The following is a 17,604-nucleotide window of genomic DNA, read 5'->3' on the forward strand; positions in this document are numbered from 1 at the left end:
ATGTTGCAAATATTTTTTCCCGTTTTTCATTTGTCTTTTGACTTTGACTAGTGCTGGTTTTTTGTTTCCTGTCATAACATTTAAAAAAAATACTTATTTGTCAAATTTATCAATCTTTTCTTTGATCGACTCTAGCTCTTTTTAGAAATCCCTTGGGACGCCTTGGTGGCTCAGCTGGTTAAGTGTCCGACTTCGGCTCAGGTCATGATCTCACGGTTTGTGGGTTCGAGCCCGGAGTCCGGCTCTGTGCTGACAGCTCAGAGCCTGGAGCCTGTTTCAGATTCTGTGTCTCCCCCTCTCTCTGCCCCTCTCCTGCTCGTGCTCTGTCTCTTTCTCAAAAATAAATAAAAACATTAAAAAAAAGAAAAAAAAGAAATCCCTTCCCTATACACAGGTTAAAGAGAAACCTCTATGTTTTCTTCTTTTATTTATTTATTTAAAACAATTTTTTTTTTTATTTCTGAGAGACAGAGAAATGTCTCTGTTTTTTAAATGTTTTTTTTAAATGTTTCTTCTGGGGCGCCTGGGTGGCGCAGTCGGTTAAGCGTCCGACTTCAGCCAGGTCACGATCTCGCGGTCCGTGAGTTCGAGCCCCGCGTCAGGCTCTGGGCTGATGGCTCGGAGCCTGGAGCCTGTTTCCGATTCTGTGTCTCCCTCTCTCTCTGCCCCTCCCCCGTTCATGCTCTGTCTCTCTCTGTCCCAAAAATAAATAAAAAACGTTGAAAAAAAATTTTTAAATGTTTCTTAACTGTCCTTGCATGTTTATTTTACATATAAACTTTATTTCTACTTGTCCTGCTCCATAAACAATGTCTTGGTATTTTTATTGGAACTGACATTTTTATAATGTTGAGTAATCCTATGCAAAACAGAGTATTTGTGCCCTTTTGTTCAAATCTTCTCTTGTGTCTTCCAGGAAAAATTTTTTTTCTCCAATAAGGTTTTAAAACACTTCATGTTAAATTTATTCCCAAGTGATTTTCCCCCCCGTTTTTGTTGCTGTGGTAAATAGAGGTCTGCATACTTGATATGATATGATATGATACTATGATATGATATGTGGCTCAGTCGGTTGGGTGTCCGACTTCAACTCAGGTCATGATCTTGCGGGTTTGTGAATTCAAGCCCTGTGTCCAGCTCTGTGCTGACAGCTCAGAGCCTGGAGCCTGCTTGTCTCCCTCTCTCTCTGCCCCTCCCCTGCTTGCTCTCTGTCTGTCTCTCTCTTGAAAATAAACATTAAAAAAATTGAAAAAAAAAAAAAAGAAATGCACTTTCTTGAAAATAAACATTAAAAAAACTAAAAATCTCAAATCTTCATATTTAATTATGGTAAAAAGTTTCAAAGTCCTTATTATTCAGTGAAGTCAAATTTGTGGCTGGTATCTGGTAATGTGAGGTATACTTTTTTCACGTGTCTCCTTACCAGTTTTCTTAGAACAACTTGAAACATTGTTTATAAATATCAAGTCAATTACACTTGTGTAACTATGAACCATTTAAAACTTTAGTGATGTATTGGGGTAGAGAGGGTAAGAAGAAGCCTTCCTACACTTTTCTGATTTCCAAAAGCAATAAGTAGACAAAAGTAGCTTCAAAAAAAAAAAAAAATCTGATGTTTAATGTGTTGAAATGTATTAACTAAGGCTAGTACCCAATGAAGCACCTAACTGTGTTGAGAATGCAATTGCACATTTAGGAAAATTCTCCCTAGTTGCACAGTTGTGTCTGTGCTCCCATAATCATTTCAATTGCCCTTTAATCTCCTACTGAAAATATTCATCTCATTCCTAATGAATGCAGTGGAAGCTTCTAATTTAGTGCGTAATTTATTTACACCTATGGCCTGAGTCTCCAAAGCGAGTCACAGCAGGATCCACAGGGGCATATACATCTCACAACATAAAATACCATTCTAGAACTGATGCCAGTTTGCACCTCGTGCCTGGAAATCGAACGTTGAAAGGAACACAAAAGGAAGGGTGTGAGCCTCGTGTAAGCCTTGCAGCCGCTGTCTTTCTTCCGGCATCATGGGCTTTCTTAGAGTTAATTCAATGAAAGAAATATATCTCGTTATATTTTTCTATGTATCTCTGGTGAACTTTAGGAAAATTGGGTTATTACCTAGAGCCGATTGGTTATTTCAACACAGTCAGATTAAGAGGTAGAGTATTGAAGAACCGGTTTCAAAGAGGATAAATATTGATTCATTTGTTCATTTATGTATTCATTTGGGTATTTTCTTCACCGTTCTCGGTTCTGGTTTGAGGGGAAGGGTCGCTTATACGCAGTGAGTGCCTATTTTTTTTCTGACCAAGGTGCTAAATTCTTCACCTGGGTTATTTGATTTAACCTTTTAAAAAATATTTTATTTATTTTGGAGAGAGAGAGGGCAGGAGGGGCAGAGAAAGAGTGGGGGACAGAGAATCCGAAGCGGGCTCTGTGCTGACAGCAGAGAGCCTGACGCGGGGCTCGAACCCACAAACTGCAAGATTGTGACCTGAGCAGAACACTCAACCGACTGAGCCAGCCAGGTGCCCCTGATTTAAACTTTTTAAGGGCTCTGTAGAAATGGTCCTCAAATTCCAGATTTTCTGCTTCTAAAACACCCTCCCACTTCCTGCCCAAATGGTGATTACAGAACCCCCAGAGGAGGCCAACAGGAAGTGCTAATGAATGCCTTCAGGACAGCGTAGGGTAGAAAGAGCATGGACTTTGGCTCCACATTTATCTGGGTTTGAATTCCAGTGCGGCTACTCACTGGCCAAGTTAACACTTGCAACTTACGCAAACATTCTGGGCACTCATTGCTTTCATTACCTGTCACATGAGTACAATGATATCGTGTATGTAAACATTAAGGTACTTAAAGCAGGATAGCCTAGTATCCACAGTAGATAAAAAAATATTAGTTCCTTTTTTCTGCCTCCCTTCAATTAGAAATGATGCAGATGAAGCAGGGATTGAACCTACTTTGGGGACGTTGATGGAGGAGAAGAGAGCGCTGTGCGGGATGTGCCCCTTGAGGCAAAGCTCACTGTGGGGTGGAGTTGGGGTGTGTGGCCTGATCCCATTGGAGTTCCTGGTTCACAGCTTTTAAGAAAGGCTGATACTGGGCAATACCAGTTCTCTGGCCCAGTCTCTTTGGCTCTTGTTACCAGTTAAAGAAGGAACTTACAAGAAGGTCTGAATGAGCAGGATTGGGGATGTGGGTAAGGCTGACTTCCCAAGGGAAGCAAAGAATGCTCTGTAGTCAAGGAGGGGAAAATCGCCCCAAGGACCAGGGATAGAGCTGCTGACCTAGAGTCTCCTAATGTCTAGAAAGAAGGGGAAAGTGCTAGAAGAATCTGCAGCCTGGGAATGTTTCTCAGTGGGATCTTGAAATGAGTTCTATTTTGATTCATACAAGACTTCACTGGACACTGATTCACTGAGCCTGTGTTCGTCAGGCACCCGCTGTGCAGCAGCTACTGGAATGACCCTTAGGAGCTGTGTGGCCCCTGAGCAGCCATTTAACCTCTGGATTCGGATTTGCTCTCTCTGTGAGGTGGGGAGAGTAGTGACCTCTAGAGAGTCTCATGGTGAAGATTAAATGAGTCCATGCGTACAAAGTGACACATACACTGCCTGCCACATACTCAATGTCCAATAAATTTGACCTATTTTGATATGTCAAGCTGGGCCAGAAGACGGAATTTCGAAGACTGGTAAGTTCCAGAGGGCTGCAAGGCACTTAGAAGTCCCTCATCCCAGCAGGGGGAATCTGGGTATCCTTGTCAAGCCAAAGACAGGGTCGGACAGATGCTAAACCCAGTTCCCAGCCCTGCTTTGATGAGGTGCTGTTTGAAAAGCCCAGGTGGCACCCCATGGCTTCAGGTCAGAATCATTCTCCCCTGGTTCCTGACTGGTCTTTTGGACCCATATCTTTTCTACCGCACACAGTGTAATGGGAGGGCCGAGCTTGGGGGAGGCTATGGGCTTGGATGAGGTGATATGGTGACTCTTTCAAGCCTGTGAAGTTGGGTGGAAGTTTTGAAGGTTACGAGCTTAAAGTAGCTGAAAAGTGCCCAAGAGAACCCTGAATCCTCTCCCGTGCCTCTTCTGTGACCCTGGAACCTGGTGATGGTCAGTGACTCGACCACCCAAGCCAAAGGCAAGGCCAGAAGCCAGTCCCTGGTTCTGATCCCAGTCTCCTGGGATTATAGAATCAAAAAGGCTCCTGGGCTGTGTACTGTCAAAACTTTCTGGGTTTTTTTGTTTGTTTGTTTTTTGTTTTTTTAATGTTTATTTATTTGAGAGAGAGAAAGAGAGTGAGCAGGGGAGAGGCAGAGAGAGAGAATCCCAAGCAGGCTCTGCACTGTCAGCAAGGAGCCCGACATGGGGCTCGAACCCACGAACCATGAGATCATGACCTGAGCCAAAACTGAGTCAGACACTTAACCAGCTGAGCCACCCAGGCGCTCCCAAACTTTCTGTTTTTAGAGATGGTAACGCTAAGGCTCAGTGATGTTGGAAGACGCTGCTTACTGGTCCTACTTCCTAGCTCCACTGAATCTAAGCTGACTTCTTGTTAATTAAGTTGTATTGGGAAAGGTGGCAACTGATTAGAGAATAAATAAGTTCCTAAGAATGGGCCTGGTGCATAAAGGATATTTTCCCACTTAACACCTTTAGATAGGAGAAAAAAGGTTCATTCTGGTAGCTATTACTCAGACTGAACACAGGGGGTCTCCACTGTCTGGGCCTACAAATAGCTCAGTTTTCTGGTCTTCCTTGAAAACCTTACTACACCTCTCACAAAACTGTTAGGATCTAGTCTTTAAGTCTGGCAGGGATAGAAGAGGTTACTTACTGCTCTGGGAGCTTCATGTTACCAGAAATGCAGCTCTGAGTTAACATTCAGACTTTTCCTTTTGCCTGAAAGTATATAGGTTTAACGCCAGAGGACTATCTAGGCAAATGTTCAATAGTTATTAAATGGGAGCAATGGAAAATGTGGAACACTCCTAATCCACCACATTCCAAGGAAAACGATTTCTTGTGTTGGGGGGGCTCAGGTAAGCAGATACCACGCTGCCATGACCTGAGAAAGATGACACCATTTATTTGAGGGGTGGGGGGCACAGTGAGCAAAGGGCAGAGACAGAGAGAGAGAAGCAGGGCTCACCTGAAGCAGGGCTTATGTTTACCCAAAGCAGGGCTCGAGCTCACAAATTGTGAGATCATGACCTGAGCTGAAGTCAGATGCTTACCCGACTGAGCCACCCAGGTGCTTAAATGACACCGTGGAACATAGGATTCAGAGAGGAGAGAAGGGAGTATTGAACAAGTGTTCTGTTCATGCATTCCTTAATAGGGGGAGCTCATGAGTGCCGGTTTGCTCAGAAAGCTAAAAGAAGGAAGGAGGTTCTTTTCCTTAAAACATTCCAAGTCTTTAGCAGAGCCGACAAGACTTGCCCCACCTGGAACCAAGATCTTCTGGAGTGCTCTGCTCCCCATATGCCAACCACTCACCTGTCCTCTCCCATCCTGGTCACCTGGCTGACTCCAATCCAAGTCTCCCAATCCCTTTCAGCCTTCAGATTCAACGCCCCTTCCTTTAGGCCCCTTCTAAGTAGATTCCTCCTTATTCTCCATCGCTGGTCCCTGCTTTTATCCACCATGGATCTCCTCCTAGTTTCCAATTATGCTTTATTACTGCTTTTGCTGGGGTGCTCGTTTCCTGCTGGTTACTTCTCACAACAAAATATGAGTTGTGCACCTCCATTTACATATCACCTCTGTATCACCTCCATTTACAGCTCCTCTACTGGCCTCAAGGGAGACAACAGTCCGAGTGAGATCTTTGTTTTTGCCTCCGACAGAGGTTCACAAACTTTGGTATCAACAAAAGCAGTTAAATTTTCTTAAGCACTTACTACGTATAGGCACCATGTAAATAATTTTGGGGTGTTATTAAATTTTTTTTTTAATCTTTATTTTTGAGAGAGACGGAGAGAGTGTGAGCGGGGGAGGGGCAGAGAGAGAGAGGGAGACACAGAATCGGAAGCAGGCTCCAGGCTCTGAGCCATCAGCACAGAGCCCGATGCGGGGCCCCAACCCACAAACCGTGAGATCATGACTTGAGCGGAAGTCAGACACTTAACCGACTGAGCCACCCAGGCGCCCCTTAGGTATTATTGTTGTGGTTAATTCTCACTACAAAACTTTGCACGTTAATAGTATCTCCATTTATAGGTGAGGAAAAGGCACGGAGAAGTTAGGTAATCAGTTCAAGTTTGCAGAGTTAAGAAGTGGTGAGGTTACTTAGTAAATCAAAGCCCTGTAGTAGAATCTATGCTTGCACCTATCTCATTAGAAGCCCTTGAAGAGATCTTCTGGATCAGCATTTCTCTGGGCAGGGCTGGGCGTGCCTGTCTTTAGCATGCTCCTTGGCGATTCCGTGCGCACCCAAGTTTGAGGCCCCCCGGCTCTAGTGAGAGGGGTCTAGAATTCTAACAGCTCCCATGGTCTCGGCAGGACTTTTGTCTAATCAGTGGGACCCCAACCCGTGTCGAGGGCGGTGACTCTAAACGTCAGGCTGGAGGCAGAAGTGTGAACACTGTGTGCAGGACAGAGAAGACTCTTCGGCCTCTTTTTTTTTTTTAATGTTTTATTTATTTATTTATTTATTTTTAATGTTTATTTATTCTTGAGAGCGAGAGAGACAGAGCGCGAGTGGGGGAGGGGCAGAGAGAGGGAGACACAGAATCCGAAGCAGGCTCCAGGCTCTGAGCTGTCAGCACAGAGCCTGACGCGGGGCTCGAGCCCACAAACTGCGGGATCGTGACCTGCTCCGAAGTCGGACGCTCAGCCGACTGAGCCACCCAGGCGCCCCTTCCCTCGTCAGACTCTTACAAATGTTGCAAGGTTTGGCCAGAATAAATGCAGCCCAGTAAGTTGGGAATGCAGACGATGAAAATAAAGGAAAGTTTGATAAAGTCTAGCTAAAGACTTTAGCTAGGTCTGGGTGCTAGGGTGCTGGGTGCTGAACGACAACCGTAGTGGAAAGACCATGGACTTCAGGGTCCAGATCGCCCATCTGAGTTCCAGCTTTGCACCTTACAAGGGGGGTGACCTTCACAAGCTTAACCCTTCTGAGCCTCGGTTTCCTCATCTATACAAGAGGGATAATGACTTGTACACAACATCGGCAGCAACCTCAGTATTTTCTAAAATGTGTTTCCTCTCAACCAGAGAGGAAACAAGTGAGAGGAAAAGAATGTGGATTAAGAAAATAAAGAGGCGGGGAGTGGGGCGCCTGGGTGGCTCAGTCAGTTAAGTGTCCGACTCTTGACTTCGGCTCAGGTCACGATCTCACAGTGTGTGGGTTCAAGCCCCACATCAGGCTCTGCGCTGACAGCACGGAGCCTGCTTGGGATTCTCTCTCTCTCTGCCCCTCCCCCACTCTCTCTCTCTCTCTCTCTCTCTTAAAATAAATAAATGAACATTAAAAAAAAAATTAAAAAGAAAAGAACGAGAGGGTAGACCTGCACAGAAAACCTCCACTGCTGAGTGAATTCCTGCCAATTGTTTGCAATTCTAGATCAAAAGGGCAGAATGTTTTGCTTTAAAGATAAGATTAACAGCTAGTATCTATTACCCATTAACACTGCTTTTAGAATATGAAGCTGGATATTTATGATGGCAAAGTATTTGTTAAGGACAGAAATAAGAAGGGAATAAAGTTCTTGAGCTCTTTCAGCAGCAGAAGAGGAAGTATTGTCTCACACAGGATTCTGAATGTAGGAGGCAGCTTGCTGTCATTCTCTCAGGTGACAATTTCTGCACCCGTGTGCATTCACATGATTCCCCCTACGGAGCCTTGGGACCATCTGGTCACCCATGCCCCCTGCTTGTGTGTGCAGATCACCGTTCTGCACCATTCACTTCTTTCTCGAGTTTCGTGTGCCTCCCCTGGCCTGGGGCATGCTGGGGCCATCAAGCTACCTTGCCTTCCCGCTCAGCTCTCTCCCTTGCTTTGAAACATGGGAGTCGCGTTTTAACACGCTTTGGAAAAAGTATTTAGGGCCGTGAGTATGCAAGGTTGCTTTCTTTTTTTTTTTTTTTAATTTTTCAACGTTTATTTATTTTTGGGACAGAGAGAGACAGAGCATGAACGGGGGAGGGGCAGAGAGAGAGGGAGACACAGAATCGGAAACAGGCTCCAGGCTCTGAGCCATCAGCCCAGAGCCCGACGCGGGGCTCGAACTCCCGGACCGCGAGATCGTGACCTGGCTGAAGTCGGACGCTTAACCGACTGCGCCACCCAGGCGCCCCTGCAAGGTTGCTTTCTAAAAAAATTTTTTTTGATATTTATTTTTGAGAGACAGTGAGACAGAGTGCTAGCAGGGGAGGGACAGAGACAGAAGGAGACGCAGAATCTGAAACAGGCTCCAGGCTCTGAGCTGCTGGCATAGAGCCTGACGTGAGGCTCGAACTCGGGAATGGCGAGATCATGACCTGAGCCGAAGTCAGACGCTCAACTGACTGAGCCACCCAGGCGCCCCAAGCTGCTTTTGTAATAACGTTAACACAAATGAAAATTTACTACTAATAGTGAGAAGAGCTGTAATTATTCAGTAGTGACTTTTAAATCCTGGCAGCATCTTTAGGAAGCATAAGAATTATCATTTCCATTTTACCGGTGAGGAAACTGAGGCACAATGAGGTTAAGCATCTTGCCCAAAGTCACGTGGCTTGTAGGAGGAGGAACCAGACCGGCACTCAGGACTTTTGATCGTAACTCCTCTCCTGTAAGTCAGTCCCAGCACTCAGGCAGGTCTGCGGCCACGTTTCCATGGGCAGGGGTGAACCCTCAAACTTTGCCTGTCCCAACTCACTCGAGGTCTAGGTTCTCCATCTGTTCTCCATCGCCCCTCCTGCTCCCTGCCCCACATTTTGAATCACCAGCCTAGAGGTTTAGTTCCCTTTCCCAACATATACATTTATCTAGGGACTGTGTACTTATGCTCAGTCTATGCATGGTCACAGGATTGCATGGGGAGTTTACAACTAAAAGCTATAGAACCAAAGACTGCTGTTCATCAGGGGCACCAGGGCTAACAGTTCTCTGGTTGACGTTGAAATTTAAGTATCTCCCAGAGAGGGGCACCTGGGTGGCTCAGTCGGTTGAGTACCTGACTTCAGGTCAGGTCACGATCTCATAGTTTGTGAGTTTGAGCCCCGTGTCGGGCTCTGTGCTGACAGCTCAGAGCCTGGAGCCTGCTTCGGATTCGGTGCCTCCCTCTCTCTTTGCCCCTCCCCTGCTCATGCTCTGTCTCTCTAAATAAATTAATAAATTAATAAATTAATATCAACCAGGGAGTTCAGCATATTCTGTAGGAGTCCGGAGGCTGGGAACATAGGACACCAGTGTGGCCTCAAGTTTCGGACCAACCTGAAGGCCTCTCGAATACGAGGGTATCTCCTCCAACCCAGCTATAAATCAGGCCCCCTCAATGTCACATCTATGCCTTGGGTAATTCATCAGTGTCAGCACTGCATATGCTGAGCAGCTGGGGGTGTGGCCATCGTTTGATTGTTTGAATCTTCAGAATTCCAAAGTAGGGTGGATATGAGTAGGGAGGAAATGGTGGCAAAAACCAGACAAACGTGGAATGCACCAGCCAGGAATGATGCCAACCCTCTTCCACCAGGACCCAGAGTGGGGAAGGCGACCCTAAGAACCCGGACTGATCAAATCAAAGGCTAGCCCTCACGTGAACGTCTCGGTTCTTTCGCAGGTACCCGCTCTCACCCGCGCGCTGACGTAGTCTGCGTTTTTCATGGTGATTGTAACTGCCAGCCAGTATCAGGGTTCAGCTAGATTCCATTTTCTTTCCGGTGTAGCAACAATAACCATCAGCCTGCCTTGTTGAAGTATCTCATATTTTGACAACTCAAAAGAGAAACCCAGGAGCTGCCCCATCCGACCCATTTTAGTTCAGTTGGCCCTTAACCAGATAACCATTAAGATTGGAGAGAAAGACCTTGTTGGCTTCCTAACATGCGTCGTCTGATATCTTCAGTAAGTCTTGTGTATTCCCAAAGATTGCTCAGAAGGCAAGAGCCATCAGGAAGCATTTTGCATAATCACACACACGAGATGCATGCTTCACGCTCGTTTTCTAAAGAAAATCTGGCGTCTACAGTGTGAGGAAGTAACACTTGAATAGCATGCACTGGTATATACATCATCTGGATAGATGATTACAACTCTAAGGCGGAGACACAGGTCACTGCAGAGACATTCGTCTCGTTCTGGAATAACGTCACATACGGAGCGAGGTGTTGACGTGTCTGTATGAATCCTTCAGCATGTCCAGAAAAGATGATAGGGAAGACCACTCTTGGTACTATGTATGTAGTGATGCTTTTAAAGCCAATTTGTGGTCTCTGGAGATAATGGATATAATCTACTTATGGATGGACCAAAAAGGCTTGGCACTCCAGAGCTCTCCCCAAAAGAGGGCGGGACCTACTCAAGGTATCTGCCAAGAAGAACACGGAGGCATGATGATAAGCCTGCAGCATTTGACTTGGTGGCTTTCCTACCCTCTCAAGGCTCTGTCCCGACCCTGCCACACCTCTGGGTCTGGGGGTCGCACCCCTCTTTCCATAAATCCCCACTGCAGGAAAACCATGCCGGAAATACGTTCATGTGGAGATGGAAACAATTTGACAGTTCCCATACTGCCTTTCCTGGTGATTCAGTAAGTGATAAAGCCCGTAACGTAAAGGAACTGCATCCTTGTGGAGTTTCTGCCTTAACAGCAACGTGTGGGCGTGTCTGTGCGCGTGCACACGTGTCCACGTGCGCGTCTGTGAATCAAGTGACACGCACACTCTGAATTTCTTGGCCAGATTACTAGCTTCTTCTCAAATCTCCAGAAGTACATTTAAAGTCCCACCTGATTGAGCATGTTTGAACAGTTCCTTCGGACATCGTGCCCTTATGCCCTGCGGCCAAACACCTTCTCAGGTTAATCTCCTTCAAGCACAGCTGTGTTCACCCACACGCTAACCCTTTCCGCTACACTTCCCGCCCCCAACATCCTCACCCTGCCGGAAAAAAACCCAATAGCTCCTCACTGTGTCTAAAAGTAAAACAAGTTTTAACCGACGGGCACCGGTGCCCTTCAAAGCTTGGTCCAAACCTCCGTCAGCAGCTTTAAAACACCTGCTATCCTAACTCATGCCACTTCTCAGCCACCCTGGGGACTGAGTGTGAACACTGACCCTGGGTGGGCCAATGCTGAGAGCACTGGAGGGTGAGGGGGATTTAGCAAAGGCAGAAGGACACGGCCAAGGAAGTAAGAGAGCAGAGCCAATGGTGTCCCGGAGGCCAAGTAAACAGCGTCCGGGAGGGGGTCATGAACAGTTTGATTCCACGTTGCTAACGGATGGACCTGAGTGAAGATCAGTGGGTTGGACACTCTGAGCTCACTGGCGATCTGGATCAAAGCCGCTAATGGAAGTCAGTTCAAAAGAATGTGGGATGAGTAGATATGAAGACAGAGTAGGGGTGAACTGTTTGAGGCATGACTGCACAGAGGAGCAGAGACACAGGTGGAGGCTAGCAGGGCATGTGGGGCCAAAGGAAGTTTGGGCTTATTTTCAAAAGATGGAGTATATTACCGCATGTTTAAACATTGCATGGGAGTGCGTCCGTGGAAAGGGGGGATGTGTGACACAGAAGAGGGTGGCCGTTGCAGAACCGGATCCTTGCTCTGTTGGGTGGGGGGCTGGGGACCTCGTGTCCCAGTGGACGCCCCCCGGGGGCCAGCCAGCCAGGTAGTCACAGAGGGATGAGCAGGTGGCGGAGGTGGGGGCAGGCGGGAAGCCTGGGACATTCGGTGTTTGAAGGATGAGGAAGTTCTCTTTTGATTGCTTCCATTTTCTCAGCACAGTAGGAGGCTGAGAGAGAGAGGCAGGAGGAGAAGGTGGAAAACATTCCTTCAGGAAAGGGCAGCCGGGTGACAGGTGAGGCTTCTCTGGACCCCAAAGGCCTATTTACATTTGTGAGCAAGAATCTGAGGTGAGACCAGCCAGCCAAGTTGTGAGTTTTCTCCGGCTAAATTCAGCTGGAACTTTGCTTACACTGAAATTTATTCTTCATTCAAGAGTTACACTGGGTATTTATTATTGCCAGGAGTGCATATCAGTGTAAATTGATACAATCTTTCTTGATGTATGTATATCTACATCCTGTGTGTGTGTGTGTGTGTGTGTGTGTGTGTATATATATATATATATATATATATATATATTTCCAGAGAGAGAGAGAGAGAGAGAGAGAGAGAGAGATTGAGAGTCCTGAAAAAAGGTTTACTCTTTCAACCAGTAATTTGAATTTTATGGATTTATCCGGATGTGACCAGAAGCTTGGACCAAATTTGTATGTGCAAGATTTCCATTGTGATATAAAAACCAGAAACAATGTCAGTATTTAGTTGTAAGGACTTAGATTCCGAATAGCAGTATGTATCAGTTATAAGGAAATAGAATATAACTAGTCCAAGAATGGACTCTTTATATGTCCTCTAAGTATCGTTGAAAAAGATTAGAAATTGGTTTTGAGAAATTCTCACGAAATAACACGAAGTAAAAAAAAAAAAACCACCATCCTGTTAGGAGTCACAATATCATCTCTCACCTGAAATATTGCAAAGGCTCTTAAGCCTCCCTGCGTCCTCTCTTGTCTGCCTCCAGTGCTGTTCTCTACACCGTCACTGTAGCAAATGGGACTATTCATAAACATCTATTATTTTATTTTATTTTATTTTGTTTTACTTTTGAGAGAGAGCGTGCACACGCATATGCATATGGGAGGGATAGAGGAAGACAGAGAAAGAATCTCAAGCAGCCTCCACACCTAACACAGAGCCCGACGCGGGGCTCCCTCTTAAGACCATGAGATCGTGACCTCAGCCGAAATCAAGAGTCAGATGCTTAACCGACCGAGCCAGTCAGGTGCCCCCAAAACATCTTTAAAAGGCAATCTGGACAGTTCTCTGCTTGTAAGCCTTAAATGGTTTCTCATTTCTTGGTCTCATATTCTGAGCCCCTTAAAGTGACCTCCAGGGCTCTGTGTGATCTGCCCCTCCCCACACTCAAGCTTTCTTGCTCCAATATCATCCAGCTTCACCTGCTCCAGGCCCCTTGGCCAGCCACATGCTATCCTATCTGCTTCAATGGCACTCCTAACCTCCCTCCAGGCTTCGGCCTGCTTAACTCCCATTCGGTCTTTAGGTCACACCTTACACCTCCTGGCCTCAGGAAAACCTTTATACCCCTAATCACCTTAATTACCCCAAACCCTGATAATCCAAACTAGCTCAGATAACTATAAAACCCAAGGTCAGTTTCAGGCTTGATTCAGGTCAGAAAAAGTCACCAGCACCTGATTATCTCCCTACCTCTAGGCCCCATTTCCTTAGCGTTGCCTTCACGGAGAAGCTCAACCTTCATGGTGGCAAGATGGCTGCAGCTGGTCCGGCCTCCTCATTCACCTTCAAACCCAGTAGGAAAAGCTAATATACTGCTCCAAGAGGATTCCAAACAGTGTCCCAGAATTCAGTCTCATTGGCTTGGGTTACTTGACTCCAGGTATTTGCTTATATTAAAACTAAATATTGTCACTGTGACAATGCAATGCTCTGATTGGCTAGGACTAGGTCATGTGTCACCTCTAGAGCTACCAGCTCGCTCGTGTGTGGGAGCACAGAAGCAGAGGTATGGGTCCAGAAGAGGCAAACAATGTACGTACGACAGGAATTTTTTTTACTACAGGTTTGCATAGCACCTTATCCTTTCCTTTCACAGGATTTGTGATAACTGTATATTTACTTATGGTACTATTTGTTCAGTATTTGTCTTTACTATGACCCTCTGCACTTGCTTTGAGAGGGACTGTGTCTCCTGTTCTAACTCTCTTATGCCTGGGAGCCAGCACAGTTCTTGGCACAGAGCAAATGCTCAATTAACATTTGTTTAATAACAATGTTACTAAACAAACCCCAAAACAGCAGACTGTAAAACCGTATATATGCTAGGATTCCATTTTTTGTTTTAGCAACTACGCCTTTCCCCTCCTCTGTCTCTACAGATTGCAAACCTGAAATACACCAGATATGATAGGAGTTATTTCTTGATACACGAATGGGATTTTAAAACAACGCTTTTCTTGATTTCCCTAATCTACAATGAACCTACATTATTTTTAGCTGAAAAATTGCCTGAAAATATTCTTTAGAAATATGTTGGGTAAGGTTCTTCCTCTTGGAATAAAAAATGACCTGTTTTGACAAGAAAAGGGATTTTCCAAAGAACAGAAGGCCTTAAACCAACTGCTTAAGGACAAGGTGAATTCCTGTACACTGCAGAAGGGATTATTGGAGATGTTGATTACTTAGGACATTAATAGGAGGGCACTGGGGACCAACAGGGCCAGGCTCCAATCAAGTTTGTGTGCTGCAGTGGAATTATTACATAAGATGGCTTTGAAGTTGGCCTCTCTTTTATTGCTTCCTTTATTTTTTAACCTTGTAGCTTGACCCCTCCCAGTTTCTGGAAAGTTAGTATTTTGGCTTACGGACTATCATGGTTTTACTTTTATTTTCATGTCCCTAATTTCTCCCCCTCCCCCACCTCCCTGGTTGGTGGTGGCTTTTACTGCTTTCTCTCCATCTTCTGTCACCCTGTAGTTCCGGAGCGATCTGAGAAGTGAAACTCATAAATCGAGTCGATCTCTTGCCAGGGCATTGTGTTGTGAATAAACGTACACGTACAGAATTGCGTTCGCCTGCTCTCAACCTCATCCGAAACACGTTAGTGCACTGTGCACGCCGGTCTCTTTCTTAACAGTAGATTTCGAATCTAAAGACCCCATCTGGATTGCAGCAGGGGCCTCTTTCTACAGCGGAACGTCTTGAGCTATAGGCCTCTGGGTCGTCCTTGGGGTCAGTCTCATTGTTGGCAGACCTGATGTGGAGTTCAAAAGGGAGCAAAGATGGGATAGAGAAGCAAGACCCCAAAACGCAAGTTATTCCTCAGGGGCGCCTGGATGGCTCAGTTGGTTGAGCGTCTGACTCTCGGCTTCGGCTCAGGTTGTGATCGCACGGTTCATGGGTTCCAGCCCCACGTAGGGTCTGTGATGGCAGCGCAGAGCCTGCTTGGGGTTCTCTCTCCCCCTCTTTCCGTCGCTCCCCCACTCGCACTCACTCTTTTTCTCTTTCTCAAAATAAATAAGTCATCCTGAAAAGATGCAAGTTATTCCTCTGAGACACGTGGGCGTTCTGAATAAACATCGCTTACCACCCACTGCTGTGTCCCACTGTCACGTATGAGGCTTCGGGGGGAACCAGCTTGAGGCTTGGTGCCGTGAGACCAGCCTTAGCTCTCCCTCTTCTTTGCTGCCTGTGCCTGCTTCGGTCTCACCACCTCTGTGTTCAGGCTCTCATCTGGACAATGGGCACAGTACCCCCCAATCCCAAGCAGCATCAGAGCCTGACATGGGGCTCGATCTCAGGAACTGTGAGATCATGACCTGAGCCAAAATCAAGAGGCAGACACTCAACCAACTGAGCCACCCAGGCGCCCCAAGATGAGTTTTGAAGTCAAACTCCCCTCATTTTCTAATCAAACGTTCCCTAACACTGGCTACTCTGCGAGGGAGCTTTCTCTCGCTCTAATTTTTTATCTAACCCTCTCGGCAGGAGCACGGGGATTTATCTTTCATGTACACCATTGATACTCCAGCTCTTTCTACTAGCAAAAAAACCCCTCAAAGCAGAGGGCGCTGGGTGCTTTTCATAGGCTCAGCAAGGCAAGTGGGGTAGGGCTGTGCGCCACCCTGAAGTCAGTGGAAGGAAAAAGACCCGCAAAGGTTACGGTTGAACTGGGTGAAGTCGAAAGGCCAAAGACAGGCAGAAAGCACACCCCGGGGTGACAATCAGAAGTTCGAAAGCAGCTCTCCTGAATTCACAGTAAATCGTGGAGCATCTGTCAGAAGGCACACTCACCCCATTGGGATGGGGCATAAACCGTTACACATCCTCTTTCAGAATCCTCTGGAAGATGCCACAACACCAGGGAAGGAAGCCAACAGGAGGCGTGAAGCATGATGGAGGTGAGCTTTCTGAGAACTTTGCGGTTGCCGTCTTGGGGGCTGTAAGCCCTGTACGTGATGCCCTAAAGCAGAGAAGGCCCACAGTCTTCTGGTTCCTGCCATCTCTCTGACGTCCTATCACTTAAGTCCAGCCACAGAGGTCCCCTTTGGGGTCTTTCGAAAAGGACAACTCTCTTCTTTTCCTTCTGAGCACTGGCTTTTCACCTCCAGGTCTTACGTCGCTGCCTCAGGGGCATCCTTCACCTGCCCCCCCAGGCTCAAGGTACGTAGCCTTCCCTGAGCCCATCCCAGCCACCTGCACCCACCTTCCTTAGAATCCTTTCACCCACTTGACACTCATCTTACTTTATAATCATTATCTTGAATCATCGTTGTTTATTTACCAGTTTATTATCTGTTGTCCCACAAGAGACTATAAGCTTCCAAAGACTGGCTGGCTCAGTCAAAAGAGCAGGTGATTCTTGATCTTGAGGTCGTTGAGTACGAGCCCCACATTGGGTGTAGAATTTACTTAAATAAATAAAAATAAAAATAAAAAGCTTCATGAGTTCACGAGCCCCACATTGGGTGTAGAGATTCCTTACATAAATAAACATTAAAAAAAAAAAGCTTCAGAAGAAAGACAGCTTGTTTCTTCTCAGCTGGCCCCCCATGCCCCTTCTGTAGGACCCGGCACAGAGTTAGCACTGATAAATGTGTCACCAGTGCATGGACGGATGGAGCATGCCTTCTAACCCATCTTCTCAGCCCACACCCCGTGGAAATTACACAGTAAATCCTAGGAAGGTCTTTGAGCAATTTTGGCCTCCAGGGAGCACCCGGGCAAAGGTTTTTAACCTTTCCGCACCGGATCTCTTCAGGTGTTTGATAAAACCAACAGCCTCTCCCAAAAGAACATACACACACACTAAAAACTCTGCTTACAACGTGGGGGTCTGGACACTCCTACCGCCCCAGGTAAAAACTCCAGGCTTAAGAAACATCAAGCGGAGAAGGGAAGAGACTGGACATTCGACGCCACCAAGTCTTAGGAGAGACGTCCTAAAACCAAGCTTGTATAAAATGACCTATGTCCTTGGATTGCAGCATTAAAAAAATACACAAAGACGGGAAGAAATCGGGAATGGGTGGGAGGGGTGGGGGTGGCAAGGGATCGCTTCTAGTTCCGGCTCTGCCAGCCGCTCCCTCCCTTCTCGGTTTAGGACAAGCCAGCAGCGTCTGCCACGTTCCCTAAGTGCTGGGGGCAGATGCACATTTCTGGAATACAGGAATAACATATTCCCCGGGCAGAATCGGGAAAGCAGCCCCCTCGGGGGTCCCTGCTCAGGGGTTCCCAGTGGCCCGGGGTGCAGAGGCGGGGGCAGGTGCTTATGCACCTGCCGCAGCCTGCGCGCCGGGCTGGGAGGGCTGGGGGGGGGGTGGGGGTGGGGAGGAGG

The sequence above is a fragment of the Lynx rufus genome, unplaced genomic scaffold, assembly GCF_022079265.1.
Source record: "Lynx rufus isolate CCGP_SWC_20201006 ecotype Redwood Valley unplaced genomic scaffold, mLynRuf1.p SCAF_2, whole genome shotgun sequence".
In the NCBI taxonomy this organism is placed as follows: domain Eukaryota; kingdom Metazoa; phylum Chordata; class Mammalia; order Carnivora; family Felidae; genus Lynx; species Lynx rufus.